The sequence below is a fragment of the Leptonychotes weddellii genome, chromosome 10, assembly GCF_054177405.1.
Source record: "Leptonychotes weddellii isolate Sample4059 chromosome 10, ASM5417740v2, whole genome shotgun sequence".
NCBI lineage: Eukaryota > Metazoa > Chordata > Mammalia > Carnivora > Phocidae > Leptonychotes > Leptonychotes weddellii.
Window position 1 is genome coordinate 92,896,009 of NC_138378.1, and position 26,664 is coordinate 92,922,672.

Here is a 26,664-nt window from a genome sequence, read left to right on the forward strand (position 1 = left end):
TTGTTCTTTGCCTAGCTTTTTAAGAACCTACTGCCTTCTTTCTTCGTCCACCTTTCATTTCTGACCTCACAATGCTGTCCTGGAGTCCTCTTCATTATATTTAAACATACATGGTTCTCCCTTAACCTCTTTTCCTGGTTTACTCACATCCTTTTCTTACCATCCTTTTATTTCATTGTCCTCTTTCCTACAACCAAAGGAAGCTAAAATACATTTTGGGAAACCATATTCCTCTCTCTTTCAAACTTAACAAAATCACAAAAGTATACCTGGTGTTGTATTTTTTTTAAATTGAATTGGTAAATATGGAGACATGGTCCACATATGTTCATTGAGCATACATTGTGTGCTACCATTGTGTGAGTGGTGTCACAGCTTTCTTCTAATAAATCGTATGGATAAATTAAAAAAAAAAAGCCATGATTTCAGAAAAGAATTCTAGTTTTTAATAGTATAAATAATAATTTAAGATGTTTCTTTAGACCATAAACTTTATGGTATGTATGTATTATCAGGTATTTGCCTTGTCCATGTAGCTGAAGTAAACTGACTAATGTGAAAGCCAGTCTCTACTTCCTGAAACATAGAGTATGCCTATAATTTTGACATAGATATAAGTCTTTTCAAATTACTGGCTTTTGTAACTTCTCAGGTTCTTATCTTTTGTGAAGTTGCTAAGCTAAATTTAAGAAAGTTTAAGCTAAAATTTGGAATGACTAGAGACTGGATCTTCCAGTCTTAGTTTTATGACCTAAAGTTATTTGAATTTCCTGAGCCTTGGTTTTCTTTTTTGCAAAGAGAGGCTCATAATAATACATACCATATTTGGTTTCTGTAAGGCAAAATAAGATAATTATTCCAAGGTCCTTAGTGCAGTGTGTGGAGGTAGGTTTTATTAATAATAATAAATTAGAAAATCTGATAGAAAACATTGCATTTACCAATAAGGAATAAATGTAAGATATCCAGATAAACTTCATAAGAAATGTGTAAGAGGAAGGTTACAAAACTTAATATGAGTAAATAAATAAAATCAATGGGCTTGGTTGGAAAGAGTTCATATTACAAAAGTTTATTACTTCCAAAGCAATATACAGATTCAGTACAATTCTAATAAAAAAATTTAAATGACTAAGAAGTGTAGGGTATACATGTCCTTAATATTTTATTATAATGTGAGTTTTATTTGATTCTCCAGTCAAATGAATTTAAATTAAACTTTGCTATTATTGATACGAAAAAGTACTAAGCATGAATTCAGCATTTGTTTAAATGCAGTAATGTATTTTTGTCATTAACATAGTTCTGGTGTATAGAAAATTATTCATAATGCTAGGTGCTATTATAATTCTTAGTGACATTTAGATTTCAAGAATGTGCACTTTGAAGTAAATTCAACAGAAATTGCAATGAAAGAAATGGTTAGTTAGAAACAATAAGACAACAAAGCCAAAAAAAAGCAAATAGAAAATGTTTGTGGTTCTTTTAAGGTCATTATTAGAATTAACTCATAAAGCAAATCTCTTATAATAGAAGATAATTAGGTAAAGTGTGTCTGGGAATTGCATATCTAGGAAGATCAGTTTTATTAGAAACTAGGCAGCTAAGAGGTGAAAGGAATCCATATAGAATGAGATCATCAATCACTGCATTATAAAGTGTTGAAAAGTCATACTTGAACATCTCAGCTGATTGAGAGATTTGGTTTAAACAGTTCTAAAGCTTTTGTTATATTACTGTTTTGTTGGTATTTTACTTATACATGTGAAGCATATTAGTTTACAACCTGCTTGGTGATGATATAAATAATTTGCAAAGAATTATCCAGTAAGATGTGTGAATTTTCAACACAAATGTGATTGATTAGGGAAAAAGATATTTGGGGATGAACACAGTTTCAGCCATACCTACTGGGTATAAAACTACAGGAGTGAATACCTTTATAAGGGCTGTTGTTTACCCTGAACATATCATCATCTACTACACAATTCTGTGAGACCTTAAACGGTTTGCCATTTGTGCTCCTCACTTTGGCTATGATGGTCTTATAAAGGTGATTTTTGTTTTTCTGCCTGTTTAAAAATAAATTTATAATGAAATTTGTAATGATTCTGCAAATTTATCTTCTCAATTATATGCTAGCTTAGCTTGTGTATTTGCTATTCAGAAGTTTCACAGTTGACTTTTATGTTTTTCTTCATGGATAATAAAAGGATCATGATAACAGATAAAAATTTATATTTCAAAGACAGGTGAATATTGACAGTTTCATTTGATTTAACCTAATACTGCAAGAAGAGCTATAACCGTATGCAAGCTTAAAACAACCGCAGACATTTTCTGTGCTCAGCTAAGTGATTGAAGGGCTTATTAGTTGTCATTTTTCTCAGGATTGAACATTTTCAATGAACAATCACATTTCAAAGATAAATACATTTTTATTATTTGATAGAATTGGTTCGATTAAAAAGAAACTTTGAGAGTTGGATGAAGAAAAAGGACTATAGAGACCTGAATCTTTTTTATTTCTAAAGATTTTATTTATTTATTTGACAGAGAGAGAGAGAGTATAAGCAGGGGGAGTATCAGGGGGAGAGGGAGAAGCAGACTCCCTGCTGGGCAGGGAGCCCTATGCAGGCTTGATCCCAGGACCCCAGGATCATGACCTGAGCTGAAGACCCCGAGACCTGAATCTTTGGAGAGTCAGTGGTAAAATATTAGTGATAAAATGAGTAACTTTACATGTGTCTTTGTTTACCAAAAAAGTCCTCTTGTTAATCTTTATTTGAGATAACAAAAGAAGCTATCCATTGGATTATTTCAATCCACTACTGTCTAAATATCTTGACCCACAATAGCCTGAAATGTTGAGGCAGACTTCTCGTTTGATCACATTTCTTTGAGGAAAGTTAACCTTTTTTATTGTCTAAGTGCTGGGGTTATAAAATCTGTTTTCTTTGATGAAGGAATCAGTGTCCACACTTTACAAGGATGTTCTAGCAGAGGATGACTACATTCTAAATTAATAATAACTCAAACCACTGAAATCTAGCAAAGGCTGACTCCCCCTGTTTTTTTGTTTGTTTGTTTGTTTTAAGAAGGAAAAGCCGACATGAAAATTAAGTGATTTATAGATTTGTATATTCATAGAAATGTCGAGCAAAAATGAACTTAGAAATGACCCAGCTCAGCTTTTTGGGGGAGTGGGGCTGGAAGGGGGGATGAGGAATTGAAGTATATAAAAGATGGTGATTATCTCTAGATCACTTACCTAGTGTTGGGGCCATGACACCAAATAAAGTCTTCTGACCTTACATCTTGTGCTAAGAAACCCTAGAAAATTCTGGAAATGTTCTGGGAAACCTCTAGTTGAATTAGAGACCTACACATGAGGTGATGTGTTTTAATCATTCTAATTGTAACTAAATTTGATTCCTTGGGGCTTGTTTAAAACTAAGTCTCCGTAAATTTTGGAGACTTCCTGAAGAACTGTGATCCTGGCAGTTAGAGTCCTGATCTGGTGAGTGATAGGGAACATGCAAATTCTCCATGTTGCTTAAACATGTTGAACAAATAACAGTTGTCAAGATGTTGCTTGGTTTCTTGGAGAGTTCCTAAGGGATGCCCACAGGATTACCTTGGTTGTGATCAAAGGAAGCTCTACACCTTCTAAATAGGAGGAGCTTCAGAGTAACAATCTGGTTGAGGGTGTTAAGCAGTATTGTTAACTTAGATTTTATGCTGATTTGCGATGGCTTGACATTGAAAAAACTGATGAAAATTACGGAGGTTAATCCTCCCCCCCATAGCCACCACTCCTACTGGTTCTGCTGCAATAAATATCATTGGCTTCAATCTAGGTCTCACTGGGTGTTGAACCCAAGGGTCCTCCAAGATTCTAGTCTAAGCAGTAGCTGCAGTATTTCTTTAGGAATGAAGTTTATTAACATTTTATTTGTACAGAACAATATGACCACACTTCTTCACAAAATAAATGTAAACTATGATTGAATCATCTTTTATTAGTACATGTATAAAATAGTTTTGTTTTGTTTTGTTTTTTTAAGAATTTATTTATTTGAGAGAGAGAGAGTGAGAGAGAGCATGAGAGGGGAGGGGGTCAGAGGGAGAGGCAGACTTCCCGCTGAGCAGGGAGCCTGATGCGGGACTTGGTTCCAGGACTCTGGGATCATAACCCAAGCCGAAGGCAGTCGCTTAACCAGCTGAGCCACTCAGGCGCCCTAAAATAATTTGTTTTAATTGTGTCCTTTAAAAAGTGTTTCACTCTCATTTGAATCCAGAGAAATGAGGAGCAAAGTTTCTGAATGGCATTCCATCAATCAATATAAGGTTGCTTTGCATAGGGTAGGTGGAGATAAAAATTGCTTCTCAGAGGAAGTTTTATCAGAGCAATAAGAAAAGGGAGATGTGATATACAGTTGGTTAGCATTTAAAAAGTACTGGATGAAAGCCTGAAATAAAATGTTTGCACATTATTTTGACCAGGTCATCTATATGTTTAACCACCTAATATCAAACTTTTTAGAGGTGATGGGAATGGAAGTGATCCCAAGTTAGAGGCTGAGGGGAGATGGTTTGTTTTAGTGTTCTTGGGCTTGGCAGAGTATGGTATGGGGCTCAGAGCCAATCTATGAAGGCTCTAAAAATAAAAAAGGGTTTTAGCTAAAATTCATGTCTTTAAGTATTACTATATTCAGTTAAGAAGCAGCACACACCTACTTCACCATGAAGAACTATTTGCGAGAGCAAATATACCCACCACAGGTGACCTCTCAGCCTAAATGTGTCTTTTCTTCCATACATTTACAATACCATCCGTAAAACATAGTTTTTCCTCCTTTTTTTTTTCTTGATTTATCTTTAAAAATAAGTGCCCTGAGCTTCCGAGTACTCAGTGATAAATGAGGTTGGATTGCAGATGTGCATTCTTTGCTAAAGTAGAAGTGTCTTGTCAGAGTTTTCTATAGAATATCTGACATCACTATTTAAGGAAACTTAGGAATGTGCCTTCTGTTATTTTTAGAGATGTAGCAAGGATTTCTTTGAAAGAACCTTCCACAGACACTGACACTGAAGTTGCAATAACTTTGAAAGCAAGAAATGAAAAATGTTCAGAAGAGAAAACAGTGGCCAAATAAGAAAAAAGAAGTTTTAGGGGATTCCCTGGCATCAAAAAGCATTTATTATCTCATTAGTAATCACATAAGTAAAAATTAAAAGCATTTTTTGGCCTACTACTTTGATAAAGGCAAAAACAAAAATGCTATACTACTCGTTGTTGAGGGAAATGGGCACTCTCAAAACATCTAATGGCAATTTGGCAGTACCTAGAAAAGGCTTTAGAAATGTGCTTAATTTTAGACTCAGAAAGGCTTCTTAGAGGAACTTAAGAATTTGTCCTAAAGAAATAAAGATGTGCGAAGATTTTCATTATAGTTTCTTTATGTTATTGACAAATATAAATAACCTGCCTGTCCTGTAGTAGAGATTGACTACATAAACTCTGATATAATACATACAACACAAAATGAAATTCTACTAGAATATTAAAATTATAGGGATGATTATTGACATAGAAAGATTTATATATTAATGATAAAGCAGGTTAAAAGAAGTAGTATGAATTAGGGGCGCCTGGGTGGCTCAGCTGGATAAATGTCTGCCTTCGGCTCAGGTCGTGATCTTGGGGTCCTGGGATCAAGCCCTGTGTCAGGGCTGCAATAAATATCCCTGCTCCGTGGGGAGCCTGCTTCTCCCTCTCCTTCTGCCCCTCCCCCCCTGCTTACGCTCTCTCTCAAATAAATAAATAAAATCTTTTAAAAAAGTAGTATGGATTAATAAAATGTCCAGTAGGATATAGAAGTGGTTTTCTTTTTTTAAGTAAGCTATAGATTTTATTCTGATTTCACCGCATTTTCTGCTACTGTCCTTTCTTCGTTTGCAGAATACAAACCAGGATATCACATTACATTTAGTTATCATGTCTGCTTAGTCCCCTCCAATCTGTGACAGCTTCTCAGTCTTTTCTAATTTCTCATGACCTTGACACTTTTGAAGGGTAGTGGCCAAGTGTTTTGTAGACGGTCTCTCGATTCTGATTTATCTGATGTACTTCTCATTAGACTGGGATTTTGAGTTTTGGGGAAGAAGACCACAGAAATTAAGTGCCATTCTCATCTCATCCTGTCGGTAGGTACATGACAGCAACCTGACTTATCACTGGGGATCCCAACTGTGATTGCTGGGTTTAAGGTGGCATCAACCTGGATTTCTCGAAGAGCCTGGTTTCAGAGCCTGTGCTCTTAATTTCTCTGTAATGCAGACCCCTAAGTCCTTACCTTAGGAACAAGTGTTCTCTAATCAGTTGATTGGTAGAAACTGAGCAAGCAGAATTTTCTTGACAGAATTTCCTAGATAAGAGTGTTCTGGTGACAGGAGAGGAATGGGTGGCCACTCTGTATGATATTGCTTTCCCAGAAATGTGGCCACTGGACTCATTCCTGACTCTTATCAATTCTTCCTGTGCCCAGAACTGCACTTTGGTTCACTCTCTGAAAAACAAAAATTATGAAAATCGGCTTCTAACATTACCTCTTGGAAGTCTGGCAATACTGAGATAAGAAAGATACTAGAATTTGATTACATTTTTTTGCACACCCAGAAGTTAATTTCCTTAACTTATAGAGAACTGCTATAAATGTCTAACCAAAAATGGGCAAGTGATATATTAAGATAATTCATAGCAAAGGAAATATAAATGTCTTTTAAACATTTGAAATGATGCCCAGGTTCTCAGTAGGATAAATGTTAAGTCAAAATTACAATGATAATATTTAAAAATTATTTGATAGGAAAGACCAGAATGCCTCGTTGCAAACTATTTTGACAAGGGTTTGGGAAAGTAGACACTTCCCATTGTTTATGTTAAAGTAAATTGGCTTAACTACTATTGAGAGCAATTAGACATTATGTTTCACAAAAAGAAATATAATTTTTTTGACTCAGTAATTCCACTTCTGTGTTGTGTCTTTAGTATGTATCATATTTATATAATACAGATATGCTGGCATGTGTATAAAATGATTTATATGTAATAATATTTTTTGTAGCAGCAGATTAGTTAAATAGTTTCATCAGCATACAGTGCTTAGCTAAGAACTTTATGTGTACTAATAAAGGAGAATCTCTACAATATTTTAAGTTAAAAAAGCCAAAAACAAAAACATAGAGCAGAATGACAGATATGCCGCTGTTTGTTCAAAGCTAAATATTTTATGTGCCATTTAATGTGTGTAGGCTCTTTCTGGTACGATATATATGAAATTAGTAACAGTGGTTATATCTCCAGAAGGGAACTGGATGGCTAGGGTCAGAGGTGAATGGAGTCTTATTTTTCACTGTGTACCATTCTGTGCCTTTTGAATTTTATACCATGTATATGTATAACCTATTAAAAAACAAATAAAAAAACCAAGTGACATTTTTATAAAACAACATCTACCACCTCTTTTATTTTTTTAAGATTTTATTTATTTATTTATTTGAGAGAGGGAGAGCAATCTTCTCTTGCTTTGGTATACTTGGCTTATAAATGGTTGATAAGACTTTATCTTATTGTTAACCATTTATGCTCCTCAAGACAAGGAAACGACTGTTTCATGATGTTTCCAGGGGTCTCATGTCCTATGTGAAGCATTTCTAAGACATTCTTCTATAATATGTTCCCAATATTCAGATATTTGTTCTTCTCTCTTTCTTAGTTTGATGCCCAATCCTAGTGATGTCCCCTTTGTGATGAATCTGTCCTATGGATTCCTTAGATATCCATCGCTGCTCCTCTATGCTGGACCCTCAGCACATCTTACCTCAATTTCTGCAACAAACATTAAAAAAAATTTTTCTAATTCTGACTCTTCCATTACAGATCCATGCTCCACACCCATTACTTCATGACTAATTTGCTCTAAATCCTGCTTTTTTCTGTCATGCTTTTTCTGAGAAATCCTGCAGTGATTCAGATGAGAGTCCAAAGTCATCCAGTTTTAAGGAGTGTTCATAATCACTTCCACTCTCTTACCTAACAATCACCAAGACTTGCTAATTTTGCTCTCAAACTTTCTTTTCTCTCAACACAGTTCCTTTTCTGCAGAGCACACATTACTTAGGTAGATACGTAGATAGAGTTATAAATATACAACTTTACAAATATAAATATATAAATTTGTAAATATTTATTCATAAATATTTAAATTCACAAATTAAAACTATTTGTATTCAGATGGACAAGAGTTAGAATTTTTTTTTTGTCTCTGACTAAACTATAAACTTACTAAAACCCAGACAAGTTATTTAATCTCCTTGAACTTCAGATACTTAACTCTGATGAATTCTGAGGATTAAATGATATAAAACATTTAAGTTGTCTAACATTCTCTGGCATAGAATACCTAAAAAATTCATGCATATTTTTTGATTTTAGGTTTTGTTTTCTTTTTTCCTGTTTTTCAAACTGCAGTAGTTTGTACTCAATCAGGAGACAGAAACCATGCAACAAGTAGTAAAGTTAATATAAAAAATTACTATGATAAAAGAAACTATGGGATATAAAGAAACTATATGTTACCCTAGGGTTGAGGGAGAGTAACCAAAGAAGGACAAACTTGGAAGAGGCTCACTCCTTGTTGGAGAAGATGGAGTTCCGCCCGCTGGGTAGCAGAGATGTTTACTGGTTTGGCCTGGGCAAGCACTGGGCCAGGGAAGCAGGCAGGCCAGCAGGTGGTCAGCAATTGGTGATGTGGATGGGCAACAAGATTGGTGCCAGCCAGAGTAGAAGGCCTTTAGAGTGTGCAGGCTTTCACAGGTGTGGGGCTTGAAGGACTTGGGTTGTGACCCTCCAGGCCTCAGTATAGTCCGGAAGCTAGGAGGGCAAAGCCTTCAGAGTAAAGGTTGTGTGTGTGTGTGTGTGTGTGTTGGCGGGGGGTGGGGGGGTGGGGGGTGGGGGTGTCTGGCTTCTATATCTATAGGACTGAGGAAAGGTTATTGCTAGTTGTAGCTTGCAAGGCTGTAGTGGGACTGTGTTCTAAGCCAGTGGCTGGGACAAACTCAGCAGGATGATTTTACCCTCATAAGGCTGACCCCCTAGCCTATACAGGAAGTTTTGGAAGGCTCCATCCTCTCGTGATGTCTTTCTAGTGTCTCCTATTGAGAAAATTGATCATTATGCTTACTTTATAGGAAAAGGTTTCCAGGAATTCCCTTGCTTATCACAGAGCATATAAGGAAGGGTCCATTTGAAGCTGAGAAATAGTAAATTGATAACTGGCACATTAGCTATACTATAAAATCAGTTAACTGTGTCTTATTAAGATGTAATTTTTCCCCATCATATTTTATCTGAAAAGGTGACAGGCTTTCCTTATAGGCAGTGGTATTTTCAAATGATTAACCAGGAATACAGCTTCACTTTGTAATAGCTGAGTCAGTGTTTGACCACAAATCCAAGTTTTATTTATGGAATTTAAATGGGTTAGTACCATTTTGTGTGTTGGTTTATTCCAAAGAAAAAAGAAATGACACTCTGAAAGGTTTGAACATCAAGAATACATTTGAATTATCCAGATAGTCTTTCAGTGGGCCTTAAATTTTTTTAAACTATCATTGGTTGCTTTTTTGTTGCTCCATTGATCTCTGCTAATAAATTCTCCTGTTACTCCCTTGGCAGTAAGCAGACATGCTCCCACAGCAGGCCGTAAAACTTCAACACTTTGCCATGATCTTAGATTTCTATTCCTTTTAAGCACATGGTCTTATTTCTTTCTGCTTTGGAGAGAGCATCTGGTCTTTTTTCTTAGTTTGACTCTTATTTTCCGCTGTTGCTGTGAGAACCGTATCTTACAGATTTGAACACATCCACTGCTCATCAAAATATGCCAAGGCCAATCAGTGAAGTTTGAATTTTAGGTTTCTCTTCTTGTTAAAGGTACATGGCATACTTATAGCCTCTAGGAGTCCATCTAGTGGGAGGTATCTTTACCTTTTCATTCTTTGCTGGACTCATTTTTCTGTCCCTTTCTGTCCACAGCTGGGAGTCACCTCCCACACACAATTTGACTTCATCAGCCTGGTAGGTCAGTGACCTCTCACCATCTCTCTTTCGCTGTGGAGGCTACACTAGGTTGCTGTGAAATAGAAGAATGGATTTGAATTCCTGGACCTACCACCTATTAATTATGCTATTTTCTGTAAACTGAGGGACAATTTATGTATGCAAAAATGCTTTGCACAAATTATAAAAATTAAATTACAAAAATGCAATACAGGGATACTGGATGATATTATTGAGGATGATAGTGATGATTTTGAGGGCTAGGATCTTTATGGGTACAGTGAACAAGCCCCTTCTAGGTCAAAATTTTCTAGAGAAAGTCCACATTAAACCTTTACTTTCTGCTTCCAGGGAAGAATAGTTCCAATTTCCTTTTAGCTCTTCTGTCCTGCTGCTCCACCCCCCCCCTTTTTTTTTTTTTGGTATGTGGTATGTCATCCATGTTTTTTTCTGGGACCTACATAAAGCAGGAGATAATACAATTTTAGTACAGCTGGTTTCTGGGTCAATTTTGATGTCTCATATCTAGTAAGTTTCCAATTTAATAAGGTAGAGTGAAATATGTTTATATTGATTTTTAAAAGACAGAGCAAAATGAGAAGAATTATAATTTAATAGATCCAAGAAGTATTGGAAGAGGGAAACTACAAGTAGCTAGTTTAAACTGACATTGATACCCACTGAGATGAAAAGAGGAGATTTGAGACCACCCCATTTTCGTGTTGACCAAAGGGTTATAAACTTTTCATCTTCATAAATGGATTTCATAGTAGACTTTTCATGTGTAACTATATATAAGGTCAATAATTCTATCTTTTGTGAGCAAAAACTTACTTATCAAGCCCCTACTTTGTGCAACATACTGAGGTTGGTGTTTTAATCTCCACTCATATTTGGAATAGACATAGTTATGCCCGATTTCTAAATGAGGAAGTACAAATGCAGGTTAGCACTTTGTGTAAAGCTACAAAGATTGTATACCCAGATCAATCTTTGGTCCTGCTTCTCTTAACCCTACGCATCTTTAGATACAAGAAACAGGGATTATGAACATAAAACAACATGGGTAGAAATAATATGATAAATGAGAAGAAACTGCCTTCATAGGACAGTAATTCTCAAGCCAAGGGAAATTCTTTTCTTTTTCAAGGAAAATTTAACTTAAGGAACTCCAGTGTTGACTCACATTATTTTGATAATGTTACAAATGCACAACGATGAAGCGAGGTATAAATTTCTTATGTTTATGGTTCTCATTCCACTTCAAACCAAACCAAACCAAATGTATAAATTAAGTACTAACAAAATTAAAAACCAATGGAACCCAAGTTGGAAGTACTATATAGTGTGTTAGATTATATTTTGTGGCAATCAAGTTGCTATTTGCAATGAGAGTACGATAGCAACAGGTAAGGCTCATGTCCTTGTATGTTCACAGTACCTACATGGTTTTTATTGGCTCAATTCTCTCATCCCTTTGTTCTGTTTGACGTTGTGACACTTTTATTTTGTAATTTATGATGTTGTTTTTCCTTCTCTTTTTATCAATATATTATTTTATAGATTAAGCACAGTTCTGTTCTTTAATTTTTTTTCATAATAGTACGTGTTTATAGTTTTAAAGTTCAGAGGGATTATGAGGATTACAACAGAAATGCAGCTTCTGTTATCCCCTTATCTCCTGACCCCAGTTCCAAATCACTTTCAACTCTATTTTAGCTGTCTTTATCTTGATATTTACCCCCTGCTGTAGAGACGGTAAGCTGCCTGTATAAAATCCATCCTCCTTCTCTTTTGTTAACTAGTGAAATCTCAGTTTTGTTTAAGTTGACAATATGTCCAGCTAAAAAAACTGCATTTCCCAGTTTCTCTTGCAAAAAAAGCATGGCTATCACATTGTCGGATTAGTTTTAAAATTTGCTTTGAATGCTCTTTTTTGCTTTCTGTTCTTCTTCCTTCCTCCAGCCTGGGATGCAGATGTGATGGCTACAGCTTCAGTAGTTACTTTGTGATTGACCTGAGAAAAAGGCTACAGGATCACAGAAATCTTAGCTCTGACATTGAGCCGCTGTCCATGACTGGACTGACTGCTTCTGTATTTCTTGTTATGTGAGCAAAAAACAAAACCCCATTTGTTTAAGCCACTATTGATTGCAGAAGAATTACATCTAAATCAATTAATAGATAATTAAATCTATTTCTAAATCTATTAATCATTCCTAGGTAATGCTTACTCTATTATGTCTTATCAAATTTAAACATTATTTAGCTCCCAATATGGAAGAATTGATGTTATTTTTCTGTCCAACCAAACTACATTAGGTTATTCAATTTTTTCCTATATTTTTGTATCACATTATTTGTTTATATTAATTTTCAGTAATTTAATGAATGATTTAAAGAATAATAGTAGTTTTACTCAGTCCACAGCTAAATAATGTACTATGACAATATTTATTTCTTAAACAATTTTCTGTTTTTCCTGGAAATAATTATTTTGTATAATTGATTCCTTCTTATTATATTTCCTTATCACTAATTCTTCCCAGTGTCTCCAATGGAGCATTATTTTCTATATAGTCATGTAAGTAATCAAGTAGTTCATATTTCTTTCCTGGAGACATCCCTTCTGGAGGACTCCATCTTGCTCTCTCACTCTGGACTGGCTGCCTGCTAGCCTCTGCATGTGGATTATTCTTTCTCCCTTACTTTGGTGAAGAACATCATTCAGTAGCTTACTGAGAAAGGGCACAGGGAAATTTGCTCATCTGAAAATATCTTTATCCTAATCTCATACCATTTAATGGTTATATGGGTTTAATTCCAAATCGAACAGAGAGTGTTTTATTTAGATTTTGAAGGTATTTCCACAGACTTTGAGTATTTAGGTTTGCTTTTAAGAAGCCTTTATACCTTTAAAAATAAACTGTTCTAATTCCTCACTTGGATTCTCCACATTTCCAATCCTTTCATATGTAGTCTTTTTTTTATTGATTGTGACTCTTCGAAAAGTTCTAATATTCTTATACATTTTTCCTTCTATTGTCTACATTTGTTGTCTGTTTATTTTCCTTTCTGGAGTTTTATAGTTTCCTCATGTTTGGATGCTTCGGTTGACTTTTGCCCACTCTTTTAGCTCCCAAGATGTCTTTAAAATTTTGTTTATCTTACTTTAAATAAAATACTGTTCTTATTATGTGCAATGTATTGGTTATTTCCAGAATTTGCATGGAGAAAAATATAGCCTCTGTGAACCTTGGTGTATAAGTATTTGTATAAACAAATGCTTTTATTTATCTTGGATAAATACCTAGGGGTAGAATGGCTGGGTCATATCATAGTTATGTTTACCTTTTTAAGAAATCATATCGAACTGTTTTCAAAAGTGGTTGTACCAATTTATATTCTTCGAAGACTACTTCAGGAACATTCCTCTTGTGTCAGGTCTCCAAATCATCTTTTCACAGTCTATTGATTCTTGATGCTCTTTGCCCAAATCAAAACAAACAAACACCCTACAGAATTGTTTAAATTCCCTTGTACTTGATCTCTGTCTATGGCAAACCTACGTTCTCTGACTTAACAGCCTATGTCTGGCTTAATAGTTTCTTTGGGCACATAGCCTCTTAGTGATTTCTAATTCCATATTTTCTATATATGCTGTATTAGGCCCCCATGAAATGAAACTTCTTATTAAGAAAAAAAAAAGCCACCCAAATTTTTATACAAATAGCCATGCTAAGCAGGTTATGAAGATAGGTTTCAACATGGAGAGAAAAAATTTTCATTTGCTTAGCAGATTGGCATGTTTTGATATTCAGTATATTTACCCTGAAAGTCAGTCTGAAATTATGACTCCTTTTGAAATAAGAGTAAATCTGAAAATACCTTGAAAAATATATATCTAGCCAAGAGGCTGGAATAGCTCCAAGAAGTAGCAGCATGTTCTAGAACTGACAGGTCTAGAAGTATAGGTTTGTCAGTGTTTCACGTGAGAAATTATATTTTCTATTCTCTGTCACCTGGTGATCACATGCATATACTATATGCTTATATAATACATATGTGTATATAATATATAAATAAAACATATGTATTTGTATTTAACTCCTATATTTGTGTCTATATTACATACATATTTTCTTAAAATTCAAAAAAGCAAGTAAAACTATCTGCAGAGTATGTTTCTCGTATTTTAATTTTTAGTGTGAAAATACCAAAATACTTAGATGTTTTAAAAATTGACTGAAGGACTAAAAATTACAGTAATCATTGAGCTTCAGTGTGCTCTTTCTAGGACGGCAATGATAAGGGTTGGATGGGCAGAAAGAGGATCGATTTCTGTCCTTCAATTTGTGCTGGACCCACCGATACCCTTGTTGACCACCCATGCAGCATTCACCCTGACAGTCTAGAGGGTGAGGTGTCTCTAGAAAACATGGCCTTTCTTGGGGCGCCTGGGTGGCTCAGTTGGTTAAGCGGCTGCCTTCGGCTCAGGTCACGATCCCAGGGTTCTGGGATTGAGCCCCACATCAGGCTCCTTGCTCAGCGGGGAGCCTGCTTCTCCCGTGCCTGCTTCTCCCCTGCCTGCCGTTTCCCCCTGCTTGTGCTTGTTCTCTGTCTCTCTGTCTCTCTGTCTCTCTCTCTGTGTCAAATAAATAAATAAAATCTTAAAAAAAAAAAAAGGCCTTTCAATAGACTGTAAAGTTTTAGAGAAACAGATAACACCTCATTCTATATAGACACACTTTCCATATTTTTTTTAATTAATGCTTTTTGCCTATGATGATAGCTGATGCTATCATTCTGGACGTCTCCTTTTTCAATAATTAGACATTTATGATATATTATATCGATAAGGTACTGACCTACCAAGATATAAAGCTGAGTAAGAATGTTCCTGGCCTTCCAGGAACATCCAGAGCTCACAGGTTAGGAGACAGGTTCTTCAATCCACTCATTTTCTTTTTTCTTCTTCTTCTTTTTTCAATCCACTTATTTTCTAATTAAATTTCTCAGGTACCTAAAGAGTTTAGGTGCATGAGTAGTGAATACCACCATACATCATCTAAAAAACAACAGAGCTTTGAGGAAAACAAAAACACAGTAAAAATTATGCTGGGTTCTTGATCTTTGCCTTTAAGTAGTACAACATATAAGGAATTTAATGGAAGCTTAGATATAAATTAGCTGATAGATGATGTCAACCAAGGCCTGCTTGACTTCTAACATCTTTCATCTACCCCATACTCATTTCACCTCAAGAAATATGTGTATCCCTCAGAAGATTAACATTTTTAGTAACCAAAAAAATACTAATGACAATAAAAATAACAGCTAATACTTATTAAATGCTAACTCTATGTCAGACACTGTTCCATTGCTTTAGATGTATACACTTATTGATTTATCAGTTCTGTGTGAAGTAGTTCAACAGATATTTTCATGTGTGAAATAATTTATCAGATGCTTTACTAAAAGCACATTTTGACCTGGGTGGTTAAAGAAGATGAGAACAATGAATACCTGGGGTAAGTGCATGAAGAGACAGAACAGGGACTTCATAGCAGTACTGGGATAACAGGATGTAGGGAGAGGAGTGGGGATCCAAACATACACTGTCAATTTCACAGTTTTGCTCGAACTGTTCTGAGAGAAATAACGAACTAGTCACCCTTGGTGACCAAAAGCAACCATCTTCAAGTTGCAGCAGTAGCCACCTGATAAAGCAGTTTTTCTAGGAGCAGAGTGCAGGAGTAAAGGGTATAAAAGTCCCCTGCAGTTGATCCAGATCTTAACTGTGACTAATTTTCTCTGAATCCAGCCCAGTGTTTTGATACATGCATTATTTGCTACCAGGAACCTTAAACCTCTGACCAGACAGTAAGGGGCTTACATAGTCTTCAAAAAAAGTCAATGATGGTTTGTCTTTTCCTCTGTCTAGGATCGGCAACATAATTTGTGGGGCCCAGGGCAAAATAAAAATGTGGGGACTCTTGTGCAAAATGCCATTAAGATCTTCAAAATGGCAACAGTAGAACTTTAAACCAAGTGTGGGACCCTGCGCAACTGCTCATGAAGCTACCCCCTATCCCTGTCCTTGACAAATTACACATTCTGCAGATGCCACAGACGGCATGTGTGTCTCGGTTGCATACGACAAAATGCTGGGTTCTGAGTGCAGGGCCACCTGTGAATTTGGGTTTGAGTGACATCAGTACCCTCCAGGAGCTATCTTCTGAGACCAGATACCACATCAATCTCTGGGACTATTGTCCATAGTAAACCTCTTTTTAATTAAGTGTATCACTTCTCTTCCAGTGTTTTGATACCCCAGGTTAATTATTTGGGAAGGTTTATCACTCTGGGGTCCGGCTTAATAGTATAATTCTCATGACAGGTAAGAATACACCAACCCAGCAAGTAGGATATAGAGAAGCATATGAATTACTGATGGCCTGAAACCTTCCACTCCCTTAAATTTTGCTGATTATTGGGTTCCCTTTTCAGAGGCAATGCAACGAGCTGCTATTAGCTGTGAGTTACAGCTCTCACTTCTTAATTTGGATGGCTGCTTGCCAGGTGACCTCTGCAGTAGTAAAAAAAATTTCTGTTGACTTCAGAGCTAATTTAAAGTAAAAGTGTACTTGGGCTTTTAATCAGACCCGGAGACTGGGAAGAGTGGTGACTGGAACATAAAGAAGCAGACTCCATATCAAAAATTCCCTCGTAGGGACACATTCTGTGTCCAGTTTATTTAAAATGGCTACTTGAGTGAGTCTTATTTTCCACTGACTTTGTTTAACTCTGGCAAGGTACATAATGTCAAGGGCCTAATTGCAATTCAGTGGCCTGCATTGCATAACTTCCCTAATTGTTTAACTGGTATTCCTCTTACTTCTCAACTAGAGCTTCTCAAGTACCATGTTTTATAAGAACTTGCTTTCTTAATATAATAGAATGTTAGAAATGAGTTACTTTTATTTCTGTTCTATCCAAGAAACATCTATAGAACTGGTTTTCCATAAAAGTGCTCTGGGAAGTGTTGGGCTACCAAAATGAGTAGGTCCTAATTCCTCTTACCATTCAAAAAGCTGGTAATACAGTGAGGGAGAAAGAATAAAATCCAGACAAAAATATGAGAAAGGGGCTGCTCTGATGGGAATTAAATGTTACAGGAACACAGAGGGAAGACTGATGATTTAATTAATTCAGCAATATTAAGATCCTACTGTATGTCTTCCACTTTACTAAGCATAGAAGATAAAGCAAGCAAAGAAGGTATATATGGTCCCATTCCCACTAGGGAGAATAAGAGCAAACAAATAGTTCTTCCTGGAGGAATGAGAAGCCTTCATGCAGGAGACAAGAGTTGAACTAGGTCTTCATGCTTAAATACTCTCTTACTGGGCCAGCACGGGACAGGAAAAAGGGAACAAAGGAGAGTGCTCTCTGTATTCAGGTAGCTATGTTTTAGTGAGTTGTGGTAATTCCTTTCTATGGGGTCATTTATTTCCAATGCCTTGGGTCTTTCTCAGTTTTAGCGCACACAGTAACTATATTCCAGTCCAATTTCCCTTTGTTTCATGGGGGGCTTAATTCTTTATTGTGTAATTAGTGATCCATCGACAGATAGCCAGTGTCCGTGGTCTTTGCAGGTGAGTGCATGCTGGGCTAAGTGTGGGGATAGCATAGACGTGGGGACATAAGGAGTGTCTTCTCTGTCCTGGAATAAGTTCTCCCTGTGTACGACTAACAGGCCCATTGGTGTCTGCCGGAATCTTTCCTGCTGCCAGAGAGATACTAAATATGTAGCCTCAGCAGCATAGATCAAGTAGATGAACTTTTAGGGAAATGAGAGATTTTACATTTGTAATGTCAGCAAAGGAAAATAGGAGGTATAAAGTTCCTTCTTGTCATTAGTGTCACGTTTCCAGTAGACTTCAGTAATGTGACTGAATATCCCAGGGAGATTTGGAGTCTTGCTAGCTATTAGATTTTACATTTTAATGATAACTTCTTTGAACTGGCTTATCCAGCAACAATGCCTGTAGGATGGGAGCACAAAGGACCACAAGGGGGATCAATATGACTATTGTGGTGAAGGTATGTATTCCTAATTTTCCAAAGGATTCAAAGTTACTTGAAGCATTTCAGTATTCTCTTAGCCACAAAACAAGTGTTCTGTTTTGGAGGTGAGAAGTTGAGAAGGCCATAGCTTTGATTTCATTTACTAAAAAAGCACAGGACCTAGAATTAGATCTGTGTTCAAATTTCAGCTCTATCACCAATTAGCTGTGTTCACTTAGGCAAGATCCTTACCTTCTCTGGGCCTCAGCTTTTTGTTCTAAAATGGAGCTAATACCTGCCCAGTGGGTGCTATATAATAACTAAAAGATATTGGGGATATAATGATAAAACATTTTATTAACTTAATAGTGCTGTACAAATTCTTTATTTTTTTTTATTTGCACAGTCCTTTGAGATGTCATATGCAACTCATATTTGGTCAAGAGATTTTAATTCTGCATATGAAAGGAAGGTGAATGGGCTAAGTGCTAGGGAATCTAAGATCTAGTTGTCTCTGCCACTTTGGGCAAGTCATTCATTCACTTATGTACTCATCCATTCATTTGCTGTCTCATTTTGTAAACCATGTGATATGCTTTGCCTAGGTCATTTGGTCTTTTGATGCTTCAGTTTTCAAATCTATAAAAGGATATTAATATTAGCAGTTCAGTTGCTCTACAGACATTTTAAGAAGATCAAATTAAGTACTGGGGACCTACCAAAGGGATGACCCTAACCTCAAACAATAATAGTAACATTAGTTCATAGAATTGAAATGAAGTTGAGATTCAGAGAACACTGAAAGACTGGAAGAGAAAGGGAGAAGATTAGTCTCCAGGAGAGAGCAGGGTTCCCAGAAGTGGCCTGCTTGGGGCTCTAGGACATTCTGTGTCAGAGAAGAAGGAGATGTTTGAGCACTCTCCTGAGTGTGGGCAGGATACCAGAAATTGAAAAGAGGTGCCAGCCCCAGTATGGTGGACAGCCATGCTTGAGTCCTGGAAAGCATTTCATCTGTCAGGTGAGGGAAAAGAAATGTACATTTTCAGATTTGCACTGCAAGGACAGGTAAGTGACTTCTCCTGGCTATTCAGTTTCGGTATTGAGCCAGGCATCTGCTAAGTAATATCACTGAGAGGTTCTAGGTAGCCTAAGTCATGGGTGGGCTGATGAATTAGTACCACTGCAGTATAAAAAATGGCAGCTGGTTCTGATATATCCACTTAAAGCCAAAGGAGAAAATCAGATAGGACTAAAATTGCATCGTTCTAGCAAAAGAGGGCTGAGCCTTGGAATAATGATATCGTTAATTTTCACCCTGATTCAACTCATCCCCAACCTATTAATTAAAGTGTTTACAAAACAGTAAACAAAATGTGAAAGAAAAAGGAAACATATTATCTTTTGTCCAGTTAGGGGTCAACTAAGGGTAGAAAAAATTTTAAAAACAGGCTTTTAAAGGTTTTTTCCAACTCCTTAACCCTTCCCAGTCTTTCTCTTATTCTCCCGCTGCTCCCACACATCTACAGAGTCTCCCACTTCTTCCTCAGCCCTCACATTCTACTAAAGCTGATGCTGGGCCAAGTAAGAGCTATCTTCACCCATCCTTGATACGGAATTGGAATGAGAAGGACGAATCAGACAGAACCAACCTTTACTGTGAGAGTCAGGGGCTAGAATAGGTTAACACAATTTACTCAGGTCATTTAAAAAAAATGGCAGTGTTAGAGTTGCCCCTGATCCTATTCATGAGGTGGCTGACGGCAACTGTACCTTACTTAATAGCTCTGATTTATTATGATCCCCCTTGAAAATCGGATGACTAGTTTGGGACACCCATGATCTTCACTGATTCTGTTGGCTTTCTGCCTCTTGGGATTGCCCATCAGAGTGTTTTTCTGAGGAGGTTATTTTGTCCTCTTCCCCTGTTCCAATGTACTCTCTCCACTTGTGCTGATATGGTAGGGTCGTGCACACCACAATTGTTCGGAGCCCTGGGAAATAGAATTATCAGAGAAGTGCCAAAAATCTTAGCATTTATCTGTACTTTACTCTGATTTCTAAAGTTTCTAGGCTAAGAGGAAACTTAGCCTGTGTCATCATAGAGTCCTTCTTATTCCTCGGATGAAGTTAGGTATGAGGGATTCGTATTATATGTACGATTTCAAGTTGTGAAGATCTTTATCTTTCCAAAGCTCTATTTTGCCTCTCCCCAGTTCTAGTGCCCAAACTTGGTCCTTCTTGTCGTTCTTGCCCTTGTTATCTACGAAGGAGCAGACCCAGTCAGCAGTGGTACCACTAAACAGAGGCTCTTCGGTAATGTTTTCGTGTTAGAATAAGATAATTAGATTTGGCTGGCAGGTAAAAGATCCAGAGCTAAGTATTGGCCTTTTCTTTGTCTCTACCCAATTTTCTTGTGACTGAAGAACTTATTTTACAAATCAAATAAGAACACTTCCGGGGAAATTAATCTTTGTATGATTCTTTCAGGCCTGGTAATCTGATACTTAAGCATCATGTTAAATTGCCATGATCTAGCATGTCCTTCCTCTTTAATACTTTAATCATACAGGTGATACAAAGATAGGTCCTGGCCATAAATAATGCACAGAAGACAATGCTAATATATAATGACAAAGCACAAAGGAAAATAAAACCCAACATTTAGTAACAAATCAGAGTTCATCATAATAACACACATAAATATTTTACTTTAACTCTGTCCCTCATTGAGGATGTTTGGCTTTTAGATATTCGTCATTAAAGAGGTTGCCTTGTGTTTCTTATTCCTTCTATTTTAGGTTAAAATATTTTCACATCATTCTTTTTCCAAGGGTAATGATTTCTCTGAATTGACAACACCTCTTGAACATCTACGTTTCCTTCCAATCCTTTTATGAAAAGTTGCAGCTAGCTTTTAGTTATATTAATGTGTCATATTATAGAGCTCTGAGATACAGGAATAAGAAAAATGACAGAGGCCTGAGGAAAGAGGACAGATCTTTCCAATAGTTGAACTTTATATAGTATCTGATTTTTTGAAAATCAGCCATACAAAAATTCAAATGCATATTTTTTTGCCTTTAGAATTTCAGAAAAACTCAGCTAATTTCTTGTCCAAGATGAGGAGCAAACAGCCATTGCTTTTGTTTTGTTTTTGCTTTTGAAATTTATGACACAAAGTGAAATCCTAAATCACCGACCTAAATTTAAAATGCAAAACTATAAAACTCCTAGGAGATAACATAGGAGAAAACCTAGATGGCCTTGGGTATGGGGATGGCTTTTTAGATACAACACCAAAGGTTGGATCCATGAAAGAAATAATGGATAAGCTGGACTTCATTCAAATTTAAAAATGTCCTACGAAAGACAGTGTCAAAAGAATGAGAAGACAAACCACAGACTAGGAGAAAATATTTGTAAAAGATCCATCTGATAAAGGATTGTTGTCTAAAATATACAAAGAACTCTTAAACTCGACATTAAGAAAAGAAACAACCTGATTAAAAAATGGGCCAAAGACCTTAATGGACTTTTTACCAAAGAAGATAGGCAGATGGCAAATAAGCACATCTGCATGTTATCTGGGAAACAGAAGTTGAAACAATGAGATACCACTACACATCTATTACAATGTCCAAATCCAGAATACTATCAACACCAAACGTTGGCAGGGATGTGGAGCAATAGGAACTTTCATTCACTGCTGGTGGGAATGTAAAATGTTTAGAAGACACTTTGGCAGTTTCCTACGAAATTAAATGTACTCTTACCATATGATCCAGAAAATGGTATGGCAGTTCTTCAGAAGTTAAAAATAGGATTAGCATATGATTCAGTAATTCCACTTTCAGGTATATATCCAAAAGAATTTAAAACTGAATCTCAAAGAGGTATTTGTACATGCATGTTCATAGCAGCATTATTCATAATAGCCCACAGGTGTAAGCAACCCAGGTGTTTATCAACTGATAAATGAATAAACAAAATATTCTGTAAACATATAATAGAATATTATTCAGCCTTAAAAAGGAAGGAAATTCTGCCACATGCTACAACATGAATGAACTGAGGACGTTATATTAGCTAAAATAAGCCAGGTTCAAAAAACCCAAAAGCTGTATGATTCCAATTAAATGAGGCCTATAGGGTAGTTAAATTCATAGAAACAGAAAATAGAATGGTGGCTGTCAGGAGCTGGGAGGATGGGCTAATGGGATTTTACTGTTTAAAAAATACAGAGTTTCAGTTTTGCAAGATGAAGAAGGCCCAGAAATCGGTTGCACAACAATGTGAATATACTTAACTCTACCGAGCTGTATACTTAAAATGGTGAAGGTGGTGAATTCTATGTTACATGTATTTTACCATAATTAAAAGTTAAAAAAAAAGTGAGGAAGAGGTCCTAAAACTACTATATCCTCAAGTTTTAAGTTTAAAAATTTTTTAAAATTCAACTACCATTTTTGTATGTTTCTACGGATTCACTCAACAAATGTTGATCAATTGTTGTACAACAAATTGGGCTATTCCTTGCACTTTATTTCATGTCTTCCTCACAACAGTCCTGCGAGATAGATATAATTAGTTACATTGTTTTCTGAAAAAATGAGACACAAAAGAGAGGCTTGCCTAAAGTCAGAATGTCACTTGACAGCAGATCTTCAGGAATGGCTAGTAGAATTTATCTTGTATGTCAGCTCTGATGGATCAGTAGGGGCCTCCTGAAGCACTGTGTTGAGAAGGATTTGAAGCCACATCTGTATTCAGCTGCCATGATCCACATATGTCAAGAGAAAGGAAGGGGAGAGGCAGTTGAAGCATTTACAATTCTTTACCCCATCCAGGTCTAAATTCCTTTCATTATGTATCAACTGAATTTGACACTGCAGGAAGCATCAGGGAGCAGTGTTAAAGTCAGCATAGTTAAGTTGGACTGCTGATTTTCAGAAAGTTGCAAAAAGTGAAATATTCAAATCTATAAGAAAAGCTAGGTCAGACATTTACTCCGATAAGCCAACAACAACTGCTATACTCTTTCTGGATGATTGTGAAGGGGTCGGTTTTCTTCTGAAGAGAAAGTAAGTTATGGAAATAGGCACCACTTGCTTCAGTTTGTTTCACATGTATGTATAAAAAGATGGTTCTTTATTCATCTGAAAGCAAAACTGAGTAAGTGTGTATTTTAAGCTGATAGTTCAACATAGTCGTCAGTAATTCAGATATTCATCAAGTTGCCTCTGTAATGTGTTTTCACACATGGCTTAGCTCCTGATTCACATATTTTCACTCTAGGCAATATATTTTTTTATCACCTCTGTGAAGAAATATGTATCTTTGAATTTCATTTGAATAGCTATTAAAAAAAAATTAAATTCACCTAGAAAATGCCCTCTTTGTCTCCAAGTACCATTTGAAAATTTCCCAGCTTTGGAAAACCTGTATTCTAGATTATTGCAGAATTGAATGGAACATGTGCATCAAATATTCCCAACAAAGATATTAGATAGGTCTGCCTAAAGCTTTGAAATGTAGCTACAATAAAATAATCACTCTCTTTAAAAAGTGATGCAACTGGGTCAATCTTGTGCTGACACTTTCTTGGAAGGTATAAAATTCAAGACTCTAAAGTGCCGTAGATTTGATGAAATCAGTAGATGTGATAGTGTTGGAAGATATTTGTAATAATTAAGTGAAAAAATAATGTAACAGATAATTATACAATAATTTTAATAATATTATACATACATGTGTTTGTAAAGTGTAGGAAAATATTTAAGAAACACAGCTACACGCACAGTCTAGGATATATACAAAAACTACTTCCAGAGAGGCGGGACAGGCAGGGAGGAATGGAGCAAGGGTTGAGTATTTTATTACATACTTTGATTGTTGGAATTTTTAAATACCCATTTATCAATGTTGTGACTTTTGAAACTTAAAAAAAATGATTATTTGTGGAATGCTGTACATATTCTGGCATTCTTTTGCAAGTGAACAGTGTAGTGTAGAGACAGTATATTTTGGTTGACACTAATTCTTCAAATCTCTGAGTCATCTAGTCTAAAGTAGTGTTTTCCAAACTCTGAATCCAAATCTGTTAGTGGATTAAATCAATATAATGGATTGCTTCTGCTTCCTTCATCTCTTTTGACGTTTTTTCTATTGGGTCGTTTGTCTTTTTCTTATGATTTGTGGAATCCCTAGAATTCAGCATATTAGTCTTTTGGCGATTTATATGTTATTTTGTTTTAAAGTTCTTCCAGTTTGTTGCATGGATTTTCACTTTCAGTATAGTGTCTTTTAATGAGCAGTATTCCTTATTTTAATGTAATGAATGTATATATTTTTTTTCATGGCATATGTTATTAGTGTTATTTTTTAATCCAGTTTAATCAATCTGTCCTCACCAACCATATAATTCCTTTAATGACTTATAACTGATTTTTATTTTTTTCTTTGAGTCCTAATTCATTTGAAATTTGTTTATGATGTGATATAAAATCTTATTATGTTACTTCCATATGGAAAACTTACTGTTTCAGCACCATTTATTGAGAACACTATATTTTCCCAATCGATTTGCAGTGTTAATTATGTTGTAAATAAATTATATTATAACTTCTATATGGATGGGTCTGCTTTTGAGCTCTTAATTTTGTTCTGTTATTTATCTCTCCTTATGCCAGTTCCCCAATGGCTTTTTGTTTTTTGTTATGCCTATAGAATAGTATCCCCAATCTCTTGTTTTTCTTCAGGAGAGTTCAGAATTCTTCAGAGAATTCAGAATCAGAATTCTTTGGTGATGTTTTTTTCTTGTAAATTTTTTAAAAATCAGCTTGTCAAAGAATGCTGTGAGGTTTTATGGAATTTTATGTGAATTTATGGATGCCTTTGGAAAAAAACCCTAAAATCTTTATATTTAGTATTCCTACCCAAGAATAAGGTATATTACTCTATTTAAGTTTTCATGATGTCTTTGTATCAGAATCCTCTTGTTCAGCATTTCACATCTTTCAAGTTCTACCTGTTCCTCTTGCCATTGCTCTGGTGACCAGTTTGCATAGGTTTCAGCTGGCTTAATACAGGTTCCTCCATACTTTCTTGGATTTGTGAAGTGGGTTTCTCCTTTCTTGCCCATTGAACACACTAGCATGCATACATGTGCACCCAGGAAGTGTGGGAAAATATGAACTAACACTGGTGGAATCACCCTGGACCAATGAAAAACAAGAGCTAAAGGATAAATGCTTCCTTCTTCCATTCCCCTGTCCAGCTTGACAACATAGTATTTCTACCAGGTAGGGCTGGACCTGAAAACCAGAACCTTTGCTGCTTGGAGGGGGATGACTTGATTTGGAATTGGGTGCCAAAAGCACACACCAAGTGACAAGGTCAGCAAAAGTACCACACTTTGTGGAGGAGGAGTAGAAAAGACTGCCACTTTGGTAGACCTAGATTGCAGTCCTTTGTGGGAACCCTAAGTGTGGCAGATTTGCCAGAAATCAAATAGAAGGAATCCTGAAAATGGAAGAGACGGAGACGGACCACACAAGTTTTTCACATATCCCTCACTGCTTTGGGTGCTACACACACAGCTGAAATATGAGAGTCCAAATTCTCCACTCTGGATGACTGGAAACCTGTATGCACATGTAGGGGAGATCCCAATAAGCCAGCAGAAAGGAAAAGCCAGGTCAAATTTGAAAACTGCCTGAACTTTGAATATGTTTTCCGCCCCACACATAATTTAACCAGCCAAGCCTTGGAGCCTTACTAGATCAAAGTTTTTGAGCACAACCTCACAGCAATTATTAACTGACCGCTATGTTAAAAGGACACATGGGTGACCTTTAGGAAGTTAGGCTAAAAAAATAAAAACAAGAATTTTTTAAAAAAATGTTGAGAGTCCTCAGCAAACACATGCCAAGAGTGTGACAGATTCTGTAGATTATGTCCAGGCATGTTAAATAAATTAAAAAAATAAAACAGCAATAAAAACCCTCAGGGGAAAAATAAAAATCCAAAGCCGCGGCAATATATTTCTAAATGTACAGTTTTAACAACAGCAAGAGCAAAAGCAAAATATAAAACATGTAAGGAAACAGGAAAGTGTGACATAATCAGGAAAGTAATGAGACAATAGAAACTGACTTTGAGTGTGCTGAGATGTTGGATTTATTATAGAAAAATTTCAAAGTAGCTATTTTAAATATATGCAAAGAATTAGAGAAAGCCTTGTTTGTAGATTTAAAGAGAACATAATTAAGAATTACTCAACAAAAAATGAATCTCAATAAAGGAATAGAAACTAAAAAAAGGAAAGAAAAGCAAAGCTGGCGGCATCACAATTCTGGACTTCCAGCTCTATTACAAAGCTGTCATCATCAAGACAGCATGGTACTGGCACAAAAACAGACACATAGATCAATGGAACAGAATAGAGAGCCCAGAAATGGACCCTCAAC

The 26,664-nt window shown here is 36.0% G+C and overlaps 1 long non-coding RNA gene across 1 annotated transcript in view; it reads left to right on the top strand.

The window, feature by feature from the left end:
- LOC145723715 (uncharacterized) overlaps positions 1–26,664 on the top strand; it is a 481,013-nt gene that overhangs the window by 178,754 nt on the left and 275,595 nt on the right. The window lies entirely within an intron of this gene.